General features: G+C 36.2%; 1 protein-coding gene across 3 annotated transcripts in view; it reads left to right on the forward strand.

Annotated features, from left to right (window-relative positions):
• PITPNC1 (phosphatidylinositol transfer protein cytoplasmic 1) overlaps positions 1–16,230 on the forward strand; it is a 91,430-nt gene that overhangs the window by 13,978 nt on the left and 61,222 nt on the right. Inside the window, exon 1 of one of the 3 annotated variants that reach the window (XM_075770607.1) lies at positions 4,379–4,452. The exons of the other annotated variants lie outside the window; for them this stretch is intronic. The gene's annotated coding sequence lies outside the window, so the exon portion shown is untranslated. Of the gene's footprint in view, positions 1–4,378; positions 4,453–16,230 lie in introns of those variants that run through there. 3 annotated transcript variants of the gene reach the window in all.

Consider the following 16,230-nt stretch of genomic DNA (forward strand, 5'->3'; position numbering starts at 1 on the left):
ATACTCCCAAATAAGGAAGCCTAGCCAACCACAGCAGGCGTCCGGCCAGCTGGCAAAAATCTGCTGCTCAGAACAACAGCCTGCTGCTCTTGCTCTGCCTCAGTCTTGCAGAGAATAAGGAACTATACAGCAGACTAAAACAATTGATAATTCAGCTCCCTTCAGAGTACTAAGCTCAGGCTTGGATCTTGGTATTCCGTCAGTTACCATGGATCTTTGCACCCAGATTGAAGCTAGAGAGAGCACTGAGTTCCGAAATCTCTCAAACGATTTAGAGGGTTGCTAAGTTTGCATTTCCAAAGTGTTTGCTACTCAGTTAAGCCCAAGTTTTTTAGTTTATTTTGCTTCCTCCCCCCAGGAATGATTTAGTACAAAAACATATTTCCATATATTAAGGGGACTCTTATGCATTTGGGATAGATTTTTTTTTTTTTTTTCTTCTCCCTATTAACTTCAATGGAAGCAGAATAAAGCCTACTGGGGGGAAGGGGGTGTTGTTAATTCATTTTCCACTGTTTTGCTATAGTTTATTCTCTCCACTGTCTCTGCTTTTTTCACGTCTGAACGTGAACTCACTCAGAGTCAAGTGATGCCGAACTTCTAAATCTGTTCTGAGTGGGTTTGAGATAAGGCGAACAACACTTTAGTGGAAATGTTATGTCATAGTAACAAATGCCTATGGATTAGTTAGTTTATTTCCAGGACCTCATGGGCTATACATTGCTATTTATACTTTAACTTTCTCAAGCAGCCACGACTGTGTTTATGTTACCATGGTGTTACTTGCCATACTTGAGGGTGGATAGTAAATGCTATAATTGAAAATAGATACTCCCACTGAAATAAGTGTAACAGGTGGTTATGTTTTTATTTAATCATGCTGCAAGCATAATACAAGTTAAATGTGGATACCTCTAACCCTGCCTTTTCGCTAAGACATTTTCAGACATGCCAATTTGTCTTTAGCGGCCAGAACTAGAGTAAACAACATGACTGATTTGTCTTGTGACTGTCCAAGGAATGTCACTGGCAATCAATGAGTATCTTCCACTTCTGACAGAGCAAGTGTTCTTCCGCGGGAGGAAAGGAGATGCTCTGGTGCAGGGGGGAAGGTCTGTATCTCATCCTTCTTCTGGGGACCATAGTCTGGATAAATCTCTTACTTCCTTAAGAGCATTTGAGGAACAGTGATTGCTATTTCCTTGTGATTTTCTCATATTAGCCTTCTCGCCTCATCTCATTTCCTAATATCCTTCAGTTGTCCACTGTAAGGAATCGCATATTTGTTTTGAGGTCTGCCCTAGATTAATATTATGTGGCTTAGTTTGACGGCAGCTTACACCCACCTTCCTGGTGTTGGCAACACACATCCTATTGGCAAAACTGTTCAAACCATCCCCCCCTCACAAATGTAAGAATAGCTTTTGATTAAATTTTGTCAACTCCCATAAAATCAGTTAAATGTTCTATATATAATGTATAAAAATATATAATGCATAAATCATATCATATATTAATATATATTTATATGTGACTATTTTTTTCATTTTCAGGTAAAAGGACAGAAACATATGGATATTATCCTAAATTCTCCTAAATACGTAGGCAGGGAAAAAAAAGGACTGTAGATTTTTCTCTCAGAAATATTCTAAAATGTGAAAATGAAATAATTCTAAATAGCAGTATTGTTTCACACTCTCTACTTACTGTGAAAAGTCATATGCCCAAGAGTATTAAGTAACCGAGTATGAACACTTCAGTCAGGATAGTATGGTTATTATCAAAGGCATCTGTAAAATACATTTTAATAGAACCATACAAAAGATACCTAATTGGTGTGATTGTGTGAACAGTAAAGTGCAGAGTAGAGATTCTTGCATGAGTTCTGCACAGCAGTCTCCTGTTGAGGATTTTTGTGATTTTTTTAGAAGTAGCTGTCAGACTTCTGTATTTTCTCAAGTTTTGTATCAACCAAAGGCTAATTGGGTCCTCCAATTTTTCATATAGCTGTAGGATATAAAATTAATTTTCATCAGCAGGACATGTGTGCATACATAGATTTTCTCTTGAACTCAGTTCAAGGTTGTTCCTCAGTTTTTCTTTTGCATTTTACCCAAAGAATAAAGCAAAGCAAAAAAAAAAAAAAAAGTGGTTCAGAAGGTGGTATGATTTGTCATATTTTGATTTTAAGCTGGTTTACATTGGCTTGAAATGTTGTTATTTAAACCAGTATCACTTCCCATATACACAAGACCAACAGTCAGTTTACGTCTTAAAGCCTTTTACAAGCTTCTAGCAATTGCATTCCTTTCCACAGGTTGTTATACTTAACATCTTTGTCGGTCTTTTCCACATGTAAACAATTTTGGAAGTTAGACTTGCAAATTAAGTGAGCTACTTTAGCTTTCTAGGCTTACCTTATAGGTAGGAGTTGATTGACTTTATTGTTACAGAAAAGCTGAGGACATTCCCTAGGGCCACTAACGAACTTCCATGTAACAGTAAGTGTGCAGTAAAGCATTAGTCTTTGAAGTATTCATGCATATTTAATGGTAAGGAAAGAAGAAAACTCAGCTAGCCAATCCAAACTTTTGACAAGAATGGTGAGTTCAGAGAAAAAAAAAAAGCATTGAGTTTGCAAAATGTTTTTGATCAAATGAAATAAAAAATGCAGTACTGAAGGCAATTAATATAGATTAGTAGATCATGTCTGTTAAGAATTGTGTCATAGATCCATGCATCGAAACAGAATTTCCCTGTCAAGCTTGGGTTTTTACTGGTCCTGCTGAGTTATCCTTGGCCCGTCGCCTGGTCTTTTTGTAGAGGTAGGACCTCTGCTTTCTTTTGGTGCTGGGACGGAGTCTGAAAGTCACAGAATCCTTGCTAAAACCTGTGGTACCCTGGAGCTGCCTAAATCTCATCTAAAATAGACTATTGACTTGCAAAATAACTAGCATTTCTAAGTGTCTTGTGTCAGAATGGTGTTTTAGCAAAGTCTTCATCAGCTACAGATCAGAATTTTGTCTTGATGTTTGTGAAAGATTTGCCATTGTGCTCTACTAGCCTTCATTTTGTTGAGTTTATATCTGGTTATTCCGTGCTTTTCTTAAACAGTTATCTAGTAATATTCATTCTTAACAGTCACAATTCTCTGCGTGCAATTGTAGCATGAATTTTGATGTGAGTGTTGATAGGTGATTCCTGATACCCTCTCCCTCCCACCCCAAGTACTCATTTCTCCGGTATCTTGCTGCTTAACTCCAGGTTAGCGCAGTGCAAATGCTCTGTGACTCTTGGTCTAAAACAAGATTTTAACCCATTTTGTCAGCTAAAAGAAAATAAGTGAAAAAGGAACAAGCATGTATACAGAAGGCATTTTTCAGAGAAAGGAATTTAATAAATAATAAGGTGGTATAGCAATAGACAGAATTCACTTGCTCCATCAGGTGACCGTTAAAAGTATTTTCCATTTTTTTTCATCTGGAAATATGAGAAAGCTATGTAGGAAAAGAAATAGACTAGCTGCTTAAGGAAAGCTTTGCCATTCTTTAAATATTTTGTCCTGTAGTCACTGACATAAAAATAATTAGAGGTGTTGGGGTACATTTTTGCCTTTCTTATTTTGCAAACTCTTGTTTTTCTTTTGCACTTCTGACACCTTCCAATCAAGAGTTTCAAAGAAAAAAGGAGTTTCACTCAATTCCATCTACATAACAGTTCATCAGCTTGGTGATTCATGTGTGCAAATTATTTGCATATGTCAGATGTAAACATATACAGTTTTGGAGGCACAGTAAACTTTGCAAGTTGACATGTCAAGTTATCCTCAGTAAATCAGCTGAAGGTTTGATCCCTTGTGTCCTTTCCATAGCAAATTAGTGCACTTTATCTGCTCATGATATTCTAGAAAACAGGGAAAGAAAAATTATATTATCAAAGTTTTGGAGCATCAGTAGAGTGTTTTTTTTAACCATTTCCTATACCTGCATATTGATACTAGTTTAAAACTATTTTTCTTAGATTTCAAATATCAAATATTTCTTCATATTTTGCATTTATACTGATGAGATGAAAGGTTCATAACTGATGAAGTGAAGAGTTACTGGGTTTGTTTCTGTTAAACCTTTAGCATTTTTTGATAAACTCCAAAAAATATATAAACTCCTTCTGTGAATCATTTCTTGATGAAAACCAGTGTTTCAGTTTATCTGTCTAATGGAGTTGCTGAGGAGGCTCACATTGGGGAGTCATGAAAATGCAAAGACTTGTGTGTGACATAAAGCCATTCTAACATACTAAGTATGGGATGCCTTTCAGGGAGTCTGTAAACAACTTTACAAATTAATCATTACCTTAAGGTAGGATGGCATTTTCATAAGAATGAGAAATAACTAGCCCATGATTGAAGGCTCGTATAGTGAATTCCTAAGGAACCATGCACTGGTAATATGGGTAGGTCTTGTTTCCTCTGAGTAGATCTTTTGAGATGTTTCTTTGTAATTTCACACTGTTAAGTCTTGTGTCCCTAGTAGTACATTTATATGTTTTTGTAAGTAGAAGCAGTAACAGTAGCTGCACGATATGGACTGACTAGTGGTAAACTGGGGGCTGTTTGGTTCCTCTGTCTGTAGAAGACCATGGTGAAGCCTAAATTTTCATGCCTGAATTCTTCCATCTGTCATGTGCTGAGGGTGATCCCGTGGCTAAAGAATTCTAAGCTGGTGTTCCAGATGTTCATTGCCACTAAGGTCAAGGAGATAAAGTTACTCAGCTTTTCAGCAAATCAAGAGTTGCTCTCTTAAGTGTTACAGGCTGCAAGTGCTCACTGTAACTCTGTATCCCCTCTGCTCTATGTTCTCTCCTTTTTTTCTCTTCGTGCTCTCTATAATATGCCTCCCACTCCCTCTTTTAAATCCTTTTTGTAGGAGGTTAATTACAAAAATGTAGCTTTCCATCCTTGTTGGGTTCAAGTTATCACTTGTTCTTTTTATATATTGTTCATTGGGGATTTTTTTTTAATAAGTTGTGGATGAGTATGCTACAATCGTTAATGAGTATGTTGAACACTGTAAGACCTGGCACAAATTCCTCTGGGACTTCATTGGTGTCCTCTCGAGTGATAAAAATTACTTGTCTATTTATTTTACTTTTTAAATGTATCTTTTAAACAATTATTTATCCATGTAAGGATAAATATCTCATGGCAAAGTCATTTCTTTTAAAGCATCTGGGGTGTGACCTTGGCAAAATGGGCTTTTGATATTGAATTGGCCCATATCAGCTAGGTCTCCTTTGTCTGCACGCTTGTTGACCCCTTCGGAGACAAAGACACGACTTCTCTTCGCTAAAGCTGTGTTAACTTTTCCGTCTATATTTATGCATCCAAGCTGTGCTAGTCACATTTTTTTTTTTCTAGAGTAATAGGAATCACTCTCCTACACTTTTCGTTTTCTGTTCAATACTTTGAATTGATGATAGCAAAAGAAATGCATAAGAAAAGCAAGTTAATACAGCTCCTGTCCTACTTGGTGAAAGTATAGAATTTTAATTTAATGCCAGCACAATATATTGAATTAATTGTAAGTGCAAAGAGACTGAATTCCAATTAGAGTACTAGCTGATTTTTTTTTTTTTTATTTTTTTTTTAGCATGGCTACCTTCTTTATTGCATTTAAGCACAAAACTTTGGTAGAGCATTTTTGATGACTTTTTTTTTAATATTTATTGAAATCATTGACTGGTGACTGCTTCTTAAAGAGAATCAGGTAACAATCATGCTAACAATTGGGATTTCAGGGAGTTTATTAATATTTTTGGCAAGAAATATTTGTTAGTGGTGTGCAACAGTATTTCCATATTATATTATAAGTTGTTTTGCCAAGTGCTGGTTGGCAGCATGCCATGTTCCTTAGTTTCCATTTGGAGCTGAGTATTCTTCTGATCGTTTTATCTCTGAAAGGAATTAACATTTGCTTTATTTTAGATACTAGCTCTTGCAGGATGCATATCATTTAAACTAATAGGATACTGTGTTCTGAGGCATGGTTCTTTTGTTTATCCAGGCTTTGTCATTGCCAGTAGCAAACATTGTTCTGCTGTCTTTTCATCACCACAGTCCTAGTTCATGCCCAATGCACACAGAATTGGCAGTCTTGAAAACAGAGATAAATTTCCATGTCCATGTTTAACTTTGATTTGTTCTTACACTTTTGCTATAACCTCCTCCCACTGACTGTAAATCAGTAAGTGAAAAGCACACCATGTACGCTCTCTGCAGCCAAGCATTTGATATGGTTGTAATTAATTGACAGCATTCCTATAGTATGCTGATAAGCAAGATTAGTGCCCTTCTCAGGTCCACTTCTACTCACAGTGAAGTCAGTGGGAGTTTCCCTTCTTTGACATTAAGAATGCAAAAATACAATCCTAAGAGAGAATTCATGGAATGAAGAGCTGTGTATGAAATACAAGCCAAATTCTGTGCTGAACTGCACTCTGTAGAACTCCATTGGCTTTAGGTAAAGTGGAAGAAAATCTAGTAATTTATCTATCGGTGGGAAATAAGGATATGTCTGCAGGCTTGTGAATTTTGAATTAAAGATTCACCTCAGTTGTGGTGTCTTTGCATTGTAACAATACAGTAAAACAGTTTGCAATGTAATCAATGGACAAAGTTAATACCAACTATATTGAAATTGATAATTAAGACGGGTAGTTTTGTAGTAAGAAGGTACTAACCTGAAAATAATTTTTCTAAGGTAAGATCTAAAGTAAAAAATGAAGTAGTATTTCTGTGGACTACCAACTGCTGTCATGGAAAGATTTTTTGCCCTTGGAACAGCAAATACATCACTGCAAAACTTTCTCTGACATATTTCCATCTTTCACACTTACATAGGAGGTACATCAGTTGGGTATAATGCTCAGAAAGACAGCAGGATCAGGAAAAATTAAAGCACATGATCAAATGCTGATGGCAGCATAACAGCTGACCAGCATTTGAACAGAGCATAAGAAGGTATACATTTAGGTTGCATATACTTATATTTTCTTCCCTGTTACTATTTGTATAACATGATGCCAGAAAAAAAAATCACACCTGGTTTCATGATTCAAGCAAGTGCTCTTTGTCTTACACTCCCACAAAGTACTACAAGTCATTTTTGCATATGTATATGACATTCACATTTATGTGTTCTTTAAGTCTGTTCTGTCAAAGGACCAAACTATGTTAGATTTTTCAGTCTGTTTCCTGGGGACTTTTAATAAAATTGTGGAACAGATGACTTGATAAATGATATATAATATGGGCAAAATGGCACAAGATGAAGCAAAGTTTTTTCTGCTCAGTAGATTTCTAAGAGAGATGAGCCTGGCTTGGTAAGCGCTAATACATTTTTCTTTCCTGGCACTTGTCACTTTACTGCCTCATCTTCTTTAGCAAGTGAGTTAATAGTAAAAAAATTCTTCATGTGGACCTCTGTTCTGGAACTTGGGTGCTTTAATTTTCCTCTGTTGATATAACATCTTAAAACCTGTCCTTTTCAGACGGAAACCTGTTTTCCTCACAAGAAGATTAAAGCATCCCATGACCAGAAGTGCAGGAATCCTAGCAGTCTCAGTTGTGCTCCACATTCAAACAGGAATGACAACAGTAGATGTTGGGACCTTTTTGTTTTGCTGATCGTGGTCTCTTGTTATGGCTGTAGTCCTGAAACTGGTGACCCGTGGAAGCCTTCACTGTCAGTAATGGCGAAAATATGCAAATGTAATAATCTTCTGAATCATCTTTTATAAGGTGTTACTGTAGTCTGAGACAGAATTGCAAGCCACCAAAACATGCAAATCACATTTGTGTGAGTGACAGAGTGAGGGTGTCCCTGTGTTTAAATAGGGCATTACTCAAAATAGTACTATTGCAGCTTTCCATGGGAAAGTACTTTCTGTTCAGCGAGATGTTTTCTTTCTCTACCTACTCATCAAAAACACCATCAATCCCATTTCCAGTGAGGCAAGCTTCTGTGGAATGTGACGTTTGTTATTTCCCCTACCTGATAAGAGCTGTATACCTACATTTGTACACAATATACCACATACTTTTTTTTTTTTTTTTTTAATTTTTAATGCATGAAAAAAGGCTTGTTCAGGAGAACTTAGCCTCCAAAAATTTATTATCACATTTGGCTAGATAATGGAAAGGTAAATTCACTTTTTCTATTGTTTTCAAGCACCTTAATGCAGGGAAGGAAACAGAATTGAGTCTGTTGGAGTCATGAAATAGAGTATATGGTTGGAAATAACTCAGAGGTAACCTCCTGATGGTATTTTTGCATGTTTTGAGGAAAAAAAAAGAACATTATTACAGCGTACAACTCACAGGTGAAAATTCAGAATTTATATATTACAGTAATAGAACATACTATGCATATTATAATAGTGCTACAAATTTATTGAATGTTTTTGGTGGTATTAACAATGTAAAATTAAAATCTATATAGGCTATAAACATATTCAAGCAGCTACCCTCCAGGATCTTCAGGCTTGATCTTCTTTTCTGTGCATGCATGGAATTTGTACAGGCATCAAGAATTTCATACTAATATATAGAGCTGACTGTCAAACAAGATCCAGTGAACAGAGATGATCAAAACTTCCCTCCCGCCCTCCAATATTCAAAAGTGTAATTGCATCACAGATAAATCATTGTATATTCAGCTATAAAAAGAAGCTCTAGAATGGTATAGAACACGGGAACTAATGTGTCATTTTTATGTTAATTTACATGGCTTCAGTTTGTCCTGTAAAATAAAATGGTTTTATTCTTTTTTTTTTTTTTTCTTTTCAGTTTTTATTATCTTAGACTTTTAGGATGATCCACCAATTCAGTCTGAAGTACTAAAGAGGGTGTATTCATTGCAAGTATTAGTTTAGTACCAGTGTATATGTCCTTCTGAACGTCAAATTAATAGTTTGAGTCGTGGAGGTTAAAAGGAATTTTAAGTGCTGCTTTAATGAGGACAGACACGAACATCTTTTGATACCTTGTATCGAATTTAAGTAGTATGCCTATCTGATATACTATTATAGTGGTGCCCGCTACTGCTTCCATAATTATGGGCCTGTCAGCATTTCCATTACAAACCCCTATATTACAGCTGAAAATATCACTCCGGGATGAAGTTCTGTACAAAGGCTTTCAGCCTTGAACGAAGAAGCTTTCAAAATGAATTTTGCTGCTTCTCCAGTTTAAAACGTGAAGTTTTGCTGTTGCTTCCTCTGTATTAATGTCTTGTTTTCAGGAAAAAAAACCCAGAGTCAAAATGCTGATGTTTGTTTCCTGTAGCATGAATATAACACATCAAAAAGATAAGAATTGAAAGTTGGACACTTTTATTTAACCACAAAAAAGAAAAAAATAAAGCCGCACAAGCAGGAAAAAGTACATCTGCAAGTTGCCACTCTTGAGTTCAAACCCACTTCATCTGCAACCTGTCTACAAAGATTTCAGTAGCCTATACCCTTTTTCATAGATTCCGTAACAGCAACAAAATTATAATTTTGCTTTTTATCAACATAGACTGGTTTAAAAATCATTATTTAAGGGTTCATGGACAAGCACTTAGAATTAGGAAGTGCCAGAATTAACACTGCCTGTACAGTTTTGGTTTGCCTGTTTATTGAATATATTTTCCATAAAACTGGTTCCTGGAAAGGCTGGGTGGTGCTCAAGTGAACATCACTTCTTCATTATATATTTTTTTGTCTTCTTTTTCAGTAACTTATCACCCATCTCCAAAGTTGGAACCAATGTCTATCATGGTTTTAAGTGATGTTTATCATTAAAATGTCTGAATGTTTTACTAAACATTAATCAATTTATTTTCATTACACTTCTGTAAAATGAACAATTTTTTTAATTTTACAGATGACAGACATCTGTATTAGACATGATAGTTGAAAATATTCACTTATTTTGAGTATTTAATATTTGGAACCTTATTTTTCAGAATGGAATTATATAGCCCATTTAAAACACAGTACTCATTGACTTCAGCTATCTGGTAAATATTTAGCATTTCTTTGAAGCAGATCTCGTGTTAAGTAGGGTATGTAGATGATGAGGAACAAGGAAATAGCAATTGCTTGTGAACAGTTTGGGTTTAAGCGATTTGCCTTGTGTTACCTAGATTTTTTTTAATTTCTGTAATTTCTCATCCTTGTGCATCACAACTGAGTACTGTTGTGCTGGTGATGCCCAGAGGATATGAGCTGATGTGGATTCTTCAATTCGTATGACCTTGAGCTGGCACAGTTTTCCTTTCCCAGTATGTTTTTCAGCTCTTCAGCAAATGGAGCTGAAGCCCTATGTAAAATCATCTACATTCGTATGTGACTACCTTGAATAGGGAGGAAAAAATGGCACATGATTATTTAATTGTGCCATAGTGTTTATGTACACAAGTGCATTAATATCCAATAGGGCATCCATCACTTTTCCATGACTCTTGAGTGCCTGGCTTTACAAGCTTGAGAAGATTTCCTTAAGCATAGCTTTTGTTTGTAATTATTTTGGGGGCTTTTAAAAGGTTCTGAGGGAAAAAAAAAGCTTGACTATATGGCCTCATGTGAGCAGCTGTCTCTATCTTCAGTGTTGGAACTTTGAGATGCACTGCACGATTTCCAAGATATTAGAGGGTAATGGATAAAGTAATCATTTAAAAGGTACATGATCACATATGGTAGAAGGGAATAAGCAAAGGACAATAAGCAACAGAAAAATATGTGATAATATACAAGGAAAACTTATATCCTATATATAGTAGGATCTGTGAGAGGCTTGAGAGTATGCAGTAAGCACATAATATTTCGATAATTCATCTGGAAAGCTCTATAAAGCTTCTGTTGAGAATATGGAACTGTATTTTCAAAGACTTAAATTTAAAGGTTTATATTTAGCCAAGGTGCTAAATATGAAGAGATTTTCATGTGAACAGCATAAGACAGGTATTTTATGCAAATACTATGTCTGTTGAATTTCAAGTCCCTTTCCTAGACCGCTCAAGGCATGAGAACCATCCAAAGGAAAAAAAAATATAACATTTATTTTTAATACATTGAATCTTTTTTATTTAAGAATTACTATTATTCTTACCAGCAACTGAAACATTCCTGAGCCATTTTGATTGCAGCTTTCTGAGCCTAAAGTAGACACAGTAAAACATCCATGCAACTAAAATTTAGCAGAGTTGTTACAAACAAGAGAACAATCTCTTTTAATGGGAGTTGTGAGCAAGCTTAATGATAGGCAACCTGTTACTTTCTCTGCTTATACTTTTAGGTATCTCTTCGATGTAAGTGGTTCATTTTCATAGTACTATTACTGATGGCATACATTTTAAATACAATTCTGTTAACAGAAAAATACTGCTACTTATTTCCACAATATGCTGCCTATGCCAATGTTAAAATAAATAGTTGATGGTAACATCAACTCGTGTTTTACTTAACTGGCAATGGCCTGCTACAGTATCAACATGGTTGCTAGCAGTATAAACAGTACAGCTAGTAAATACACAACACATTCACTAAACCGGCTTCATTGGAATTATTGTCAGAGCAGTGAAACTGCCAGCTGCTTATGATATTTTAGGCCAGATTCATCAAGAGAGTGAGTGTCTTCAAGTCAAATGCAGACCAGTAGGAGCTGAGAATGGTTACTTGGCTTCAGTTATATTTGGCTTTATATTTTGTTCTAAAAAATAATAAAAGTCAAAGCAAAAGTTAAGGAGCTAAGAGTGTAGGTACACTTCTGAGTGCAATATTTCAGTCTGTTATCTACACCTGGATTAGCTGCAAGTGTTAGCCTGGGTGTCGGAAACAATCGAGTCATGGTAGCACAGTGCACCTCAGCCAAACAAATTAGCCCACGCTGAGCTCACACTGCAGTAAATGTCTATATTATTTTTTATTTTCATGTTGTTTCATAGATGAATTAGTTCCTAGCCCTTAAATCTCATCTTCTTTCAGCATCCTTTTCATATAACATTCTCAAAAGACATCTAATCTTTCACTTCAAGACAATGTACGGTTGTTCCACATCTTTGAACTTCTTGCTTAATAGCTATTCATACAGATCTTTAAGCTAATGGTGTTCTCTGAGAAGCTAAGAGTAATTTCTTCTATGTTTTAGTGTATTTCTGAAAGGATACAATGTAACATTTTTGTTCACGGTTTTGTATTGTTGCAGGGCAATTGCAATTTTAGGAATTTCCACGAGGTTGTTGTGACATCTAGAAAATTATTTTGAAGCCAATATCCAATGGTAGCCTGAGAATTCATTTACTGTCACTTTTTCTTTCTGATGTCACTGGAAGGAGAAAAGTCAGTCAGATGGCTTTAATGAAACATTTGATCTGCGGATGAGCGGAGAGGCAAGCACATCTCTGCAAGTTTTCCTTTGGGATTGCTTGCAATTCTATACTTGAGAAAGTGTGTATTGTGCTCTGTTGTTGCCTTGAATGTATGTCTTCATGAAGACGAAATAGTAATGCCGCAGTGACATCTTCCAGTTAATCACGTGGTAAATGTACTATAATGTAGAAAACTTTCACATCATACTGACTTCACAAACACCTCAGCTGCAAAGATAAAAGCATCCATTTTGTAAAGGTTGATAGTTTGGTGATATAAATCTTACCAATAGATAGAAAGGGAAAGAAGATACTCTAAAAATAGAATGGCAAAGAATAGTATAGTATTTCAGCCCTGTACAATTACCTTTAATAGTAAGTGGAAAACCAATGCTGGTTTTATCTTCCTGATGTGATGAAATTCTGAATTATCCTTTCATTTCCACAAGTCAAAAAAAAAAAAAAATTAGGAAACTTGATTCTTCATAGGCCTTTATTCACATGAATGAATCTTTAATCGTTCTGGCTCTTTTTGTGACAGGGAAGTCATTTGTCGAATAGTTGGGGTTGTCAGGGCTTTGTGGCAGAGTAAAGGACTAGAATAACAGTGTAAGTAGCAAATGTCCAATTCAAACCTTCTGCTATAGAAGAGTACATTGTGTCTCTCTGTAGCGTATGTTATGACTTATAGGAAAAACATAAGGTCTTTTTAAGAAAACAGCCTTACCAAATTAAAGCAGTGTACAGAAAGCTTGGTTCCCCAATTTGTGTCAGCTCTGGCACAGAAAATGAAGTGATCTTCAGGGAATCAGCCGCAACTGGTGGATTCTGAACCTTGTCCTGTTGCCAGTGCAGCTCAGGAAGTTTCATAGATTTTCTAAATGGCCAAGAGGCCATCAGATCTATAATACTGTGTAGTCATCCTTTTTCTCTCTACCATATTTGGTACATAAAGAAGTCAAGGAAGGTGGAAGACTGATAGGAGAGCTGGATCTGCCAGATTTGTACGAATGGGAGGGAACTGTGTGACACACATTTACTATATGTGGAATTCTCTTGTGTTCATTAAGGCAGTATAGCCAGGTAATATAGGAAAAACTAGCAAAGACGAATCCAAGGCTGAAACTCTGGCTTCATTTCCTCTCTTCCACACATTATAATTCAGGTCCTGTAATACAAATCTTCTATTTGTTCTCAATAACTCAGAAAAAACTAGGCGATGGGAATCCTCTGAGTTGTAAAAGAGCTCTGACCCTTCAGTAAATTAAATTGAGTTAAGCACACTGCCCTTTTGGCAGGCTTATTTGGTTGTCAGATCTAAGCTTTTGTATTCTATGTTGATGGTCATTACGCATTTGTATGTTAGAAATTATTGAAAGAACAAGAAAATAAAGCAATAATCAGTCATGCTTCCCAGACTCTGTAGTTTTAATATCACTAAGTGCCATGGGAAAATTACATGAAAACACTGTATTGTCATCCAGCAGTCTTGAATGCAGTCTTGCATCTTTCCCTAAATGAACTTTGTTTTGCAACACTAAGTCCTCTTCTGTGTTCAGGCTTCACTTCAGACATCTTAAATATTTTTTAAACAGTATTTACTGATTGTGCAATTTAAAGAAATAAGTCGTGATCAATTTTTTTAATTTAAATTTTTCCCCTTTTGGCATTAAATATTATTTTCAAGACACTGCACTATCTATCCTATTTTATTGTAATACCTGGGGTACTTTTTCTTTATAAAGTAACTTCATTTATGTATATTAGCTGTTCATTTGAAGTGAGTTGTTTGGACGTCCAGATTATATCAGGTAGCTTTTGAGCTATTCAGAATCATGATAAGAGAACAGGCACATGACGGGTTTAGTATAGTCAACCAGAGCATACACTTTCAGTATGTAAAGCCATAACTGCTTGTACGCATGCATGCATCCCACTGGAACTGCCAGATTTCTTCCCACATATTGCCCTACTTGTCAGCATTTGTGCTCACAGCAAGACGACCATTTGGCTCCAACAGAAGTAACACTGCAAGCTTCCCACAGAGCCAAACTGATAGCTGACTCTCACTGACAGTTGTGACCACTTAAGACAGCAAATTTCTCATTACCAGCCTTTCAATCAGAGAGTAGAATTTTATGCATTAATTTATTTGTTTTTAACTAATTGTGTGCAGCCTGGGTAGAAGAAAAGATTCAAGAAGTGCTGTTTAGCCTGGTTGTCTGCGGTGGCAGGGACTGGCTTTGATAATCCAAGATTGGGAAGCAGGTATATCAGATCCTGATGATCAGGGAAGATGCGGCCTGAAGAACCCTGCTGTGACACTGTGTATCTTTAATTTGTCTGTCTGAAGTGCTGGATAGCAGTTCAGCCATGGCAGCGAGGAATTCAGAGCGCGCTGCCTGCCCAGATGGTTATCTGCTTCTCAGGAGGTTTGTGCAGTCTACACCGAGCACAAGGCAAAACAACAACAAAAAAGACAAATAGAGAATTTAGGTTTCAAAGTTGGATAATTAACCATTAACGTTCCTTGTATGTATTCATTCTATGCAGTGAATGTGAGAGAGGGAAGAATGGGGTATTATAAGGATTAACGAGTGGCTGGAAAGTGACAGTGTGGATCCTGCAGTAGCAGTTTGCCATGAGCTCCCATTAAAACTGTGCTCTGAACTACCTACCTAAATATTCCTAGACAAGCTCCAGGCCCTGCTTAAAATACCACATTCCGGAGTTTTCCCTGTTTTGGGAACAGCTAGTAGGTAGTGTGACATCCCCTCCCTTCCCACCCCAGAAGTTTTTAAGCATGGAAGAGAGTTATGTGAAAACAAATCTGAGAAACAGTGCACTAGAGCACTTTTACATTTCTTAGACGGGAAATTGTTCACTATGGTTTTGCCTAGCCTTTGAGCTGTAGAATAAAGCACTGAGTATGCACGTTAAAGTTTAGCATTATCTGGTTAACATAACTGATAGTTCATTAGGTGTTCAGAATAAAAAATTCTTTCATAAAAATGCTTCAGTGTCACATGCCTGTAGAAATAGTAGAAACCATCTAAAACAGTATAAAAGCAATGTTTGAACTTAACAGTAATACTGTTATGTACTGTTATGAATGTTTGTCTGAACCACATGCATTTAAAGGTATGTTAGACTAAAATTTGATTACTGACTGACTGTGAGACCAGTTTGGGCATGGACATTTTTAGTGAGATTCATTCGTGTTTTAATCTTTTCTTCCATCCTTTTCCTTAATTGTACCTTTTTGTGTTTCTTGAGGAATAATTTACAGCCACATAGCATATGTCAAAGAATTCTATAAACTTTTCTGAATTCTTTATTTGTATGAAAAGTACTAAGTTTATCAAACAAGCAGATGACAAACTAGAGGAAGGTCAAGCTATGTTGGCGTGCCACAAGTTTATGTTCTTGCTGTCTGATCTTTCTGCGTGCTATAAAAAATAAAAAATGTATTAGACAAAGAGCGTTCATTGGGTTGCCATTGCTACAGCAACCACTTCCTCCCTCTCAGTTTGAACCAATGACTTGTTGAGAGTTTGTTGTGTGGGTAGTAGAAGGCCATGGGGTAGCGGGAAAGGAAGCAATGATATCTTTTTAACTGTATTTTTAGACTGTGGTGAGGGTTTTTTTGTTTAGCTTTTGTGAGTGTGTGGTTTTGTTTGTTTTTCAAATTGTTGGGTCTACAGCAAAATGCTCCAGGTTAATTCTCTGACTTTTGCACAAAACCAGCTTTTTCTAATGGGTATGCATTTAAAGTCTTTGAGCTCTATGTTTTCCGTTTTAAATGTGTATTTGATAGCAG

Source organism: Balearica regulorum, chromosome 18 (assembly GCF_011004875.1).
Source record: "Balearica regulorum gibbericeps isolate bBalReg1 chromosome 18, bBalReg1.pri, whole genome shotgun sequence".
Lineage (NCBI taxonomy): Eukaryota > Metazoa > Chordata > Aves > Gruiformes > Gruidae > Balearica > Balearica regulorum.